Raw genomic sequence first — 3,742 nt, 5'->3', positions numbered from 1 at the left:
ACACACACACACACTGACAGTACTGATGGGGTCCAGCAGAGGGCGCCTGTGTGTATGAGTGTAAATTTATGGTTCAGTTCTCATGTCTCTCTCTCTCTCTCTCTCTCTGTCTATTTACTCTCTCAAATTCAAAGTTGCATCATTAGCATGACTGAATGGGAACAGTGTTGCCAAAGCTAATGCTAATGATAATTTGAGAATCGTCCGGGATTTTGTTATTCTATCCTCAAACGTGTTTTCACCGAATTTACATTGCTCTCTCTTTCATTCACATAGTAACCTAATCATGCCCTCCCCCTACAGTTCGCTTTGCATTGACTGAAGTGTAGGTGTAGAGCCTGACCTTAGAGCTACCGTCATTGGTTGATATTCTCGGCCTAAACATTTAATTGGTTATTCACTCACCTCATTAGCGCACACTTCCTTGTTTACCACTGGCAACGCGCATGGCTATCCGGCATCTTCAGCCATGCCGAAATTTCTTTTAGGTCTATGGCCGAAACTCAAGCGCAAGTTCACTGACGAATTGAAACGTAAATTTCCATGTTTTTGTCTCGGTTGAGATCAATACGAAGCTGAGTGTCTGACCTGCAAAGCAGTCTAGGAGGAGGACTGAAAAGTAAGCCATTGGACAACTTTTCAACTTTAAAAATGTCTTATTTTGTGCAATTAGGTTTTATTTTTTATTATTTTTGTTGTACCATTGTTGTGACTATACTTTACATTGTATAGCCTACAAATGTATAGTTTGTATATACAAATGTAAGTTTTCAAAATAGCCTTTTGAGACAGTGTTTTTCTGTTAGTGTTGGGCCCGGACAACAAAGCTCATTTTTAGGCTACATAGTCACCATGTTCATAAGTTGACATGTGAATACACTGATCCATTGAGCAGTGAGCACTATGTTAATATTGGTCTTTTTTCACAGTAATTTCAAAAGCACATTTTGAAGTGCAACCCACCCCTCCCCCCGCCCCCCCCCCCCCCCCCCCCCCCGCGCTGAAGTGTCCTCTTTTTTGTAAACTCAAATCTGGTCACCCTACATAAGAGCTAATGCTACATACAGCACAACATACAGGAACACAAGAGCTATTGCTACATACAGCATAACATACAGGAACACAAGACCATAAGCTGTTGCTACATACAGCACAACATACAGGAACACAAGACCATACAAGCTCCACACAATCCAACACAACATACTGTAAGAGCTGAGCAACATAAGAGCTAATGCTACATACAGCACAACATACAGGAACACAAGACCATAAGAGCTAATGCTACATACAGCACAACATACAAGAACACAAGACTATAAGAGCTAATGCTACATAATACACAACATACAGGAACACAAGAGCTATCGCTACATACAGCACAACATACAAGAACCCAAGACCGTAAGAGCTATTGCTACATACAGCACAACATACAGGAACACAAGACCATAAGAGCTAATGCTACATACAGCGCAACATACAGGAACACAAGACCATAAGAGCTAATGCTACATACAGCGCAACATACAGGAACACAAGACTATAAGAGCTAATGCTACATACAGCACAACATACAGGAACACAAGACTATAAGAGCTAATGCTACATAATACACAACATACAGGAACACAAGACCATACGAGCTACTGCTACATACAACATACCATAAGACCATAAGACCATGAAAAACAAAAACATAAAATACATCAGGAGGGGTGGGCAGATCAGTGTGGGGTGGACATCTCTCTCTCTCTCTCTCTCTCTCTCTCTCTCTTTCTAATATTCCCTCTCTCTTTCTCATATTCCCTCTCTCTCTCCATCTCTATCTCTGCTTCTCTCTGTCTCTCTCTTTCTCATTGCGTCGTTCTGCCCATGGGAAAATGATTTATGCTCCGTTCCAATGATTGTTTTAAGATATTGCAGGAATTTACAAAGGCATTATACTCACTTCCCAGTTCACACACACACACACACACACACACACACACACACACACACACACACACACACAAACATACACACACACATTGAAAAGGCTTGTAATATTTATATAAAGTTTATTTTCTTCCACAAACTGAGGACAGGAGTTGAGCCAACCCAAACTGTGTGTGTGAGTTTATCTGACAGGTTTATCAAGTCACTGCAGATAACTTTGTATAGAGTGCAGCCTTGTGACCAATCTGAGAAAGGGTGAGCGTGTGTGTGTGTGTGTCTGTCTGTGTGTGTATGTGTGTGTGTGTGTGTGTGTGTGTGTGTGTGTGTGTGTGTGTGTGTGTGTGTGTGTTGATCTTGAGGGTTTTCCTGTTGGACAGGTGTAATGTGTTCAGGCCTTGGGCACAGGGTCTGGCCGGAAAGTCCTACATTGTTTTGAGCCCTGCCCTGTGTGTGTGTGTGTGTGTGTGTGTGTGTGTGTGTGTGTGTGTGTGTGTGTATGTGTGTGTGTGTGTCTGTGTGTGTGTGTGTGTGTGTGTGTGTGTGTGTGTCTGTGTGTGTGTGTCTGTGTGTGTATGAGTGTGTTTCTATGTGAGCGCTTGGAATTTTGATAGACTGATGTATCATGTGCATGTATTTACTGTGTGTGCGTGCGTGTGTGTGTGTGTGTGTGTGTGTGTGTGTGTGTTTGTACCAGGTCCTGGTCTGTTGCTCTTGGCTAGTGCCCCTACAGCCCTCGGGCTACCTTGCGTGCGTGCGTGCGTGCGTGCGTGCGTGCGTGCGTGCGTGTGCCCCAGGTCCTGGTCTGTTGCTCTTGGCTAGTGCTACTGCAGCCCTCGGGCTACTGTGTGTGTGTGTGTGTGTGTGTGGCCTCCCCTGACCCTGCTGACCCTAGATACCCCCCCCATGACCAGAACAGCATTAACCCATCTCACACTCTTTACTCCGTGTGTGTGTGTGTGTGTGTGAGAGAGAGAGCGAGAGAGAGAGAGAGAGAGAGAGAGACTGTGTGGTTGTGTGATTGTTGTAAGTGTGTGTGGTTAGGTGTGTGTGTGTGTGTGTGTGTGTGTGTGTGTGTGTGTGTGTGTGTGTGTGTGTGTGTGTGTGTGTGTGTGTGTTGGATTGTGTGGAGGTATGTGTGGTTATAAGGCTGTGTAGGTGTGTGCGTGTGATGGTGTGGAGCTGTGTGTGGTTAGGTTTGTGTGTGTGTGTGTGATTAGCCCCTTTCACATTGACCGAATTTATTGTAAGGCTGCGTTTAGACTGCAGATCGGATATGCTCAATTCCGATTTTGTGCTCATATCCGATTTTTTTTGATTGCATGTGTAGCAGGACTAGGTCCACGCCCCTTTAGACAGCTCGGCAGTGCCCTTCTGAGTGGCTCTGGGAAATTGGAGGTGAGCCAATCAGTACGTGGGAGCGGCTATAAGGTTTTAGCTTTTATGTTGAAGGCTAGCGTCGTAGCTACATCGTTTGCCTGACTCCAGCCTTCACCGCTCCCCGTATTGGCTTCACCTCTGGCCGGTTCCGTGTGTCTGCCGACTTCTCGGTAGGTGATGGAAGTATTGTGTTTGTTGTGGCTACGTTTGTATCATTCAGTGGGCTAACTCAAACATTGGGGTTTAGGAGTGCAGCTAGTCGCTGAACATGGGCCTTATGACTGACCACAGCAGAGCGGTAGGTCACGTTAAACGTTTTTAAAGTACCACACATGTTTACATCTACTTTCGCCAGTGACCCAAATCCGATCATGCGTGTTTACATTTGCCATACACTTGAAATGGCCCGCATGCGCATGGGCTAAAA

Source organism: Sardina pilchardus, chromosome 4 (assembly GCF_963854185.1).
Source record: "Sardina pilchardus chromosome 4, fSarPil1.1, whole genome shotgun sequence".
NCBI lineage: Eukaryota > Metazoa > Chordata > Actinopteri > Clupeiformes > Clupeidae > Sardina > Sardina pilchardus.
The sequence above is the reverse complement of the archived record's forward strand: the minus strand, read 5'-3'. Positions refer to the sequence as shown.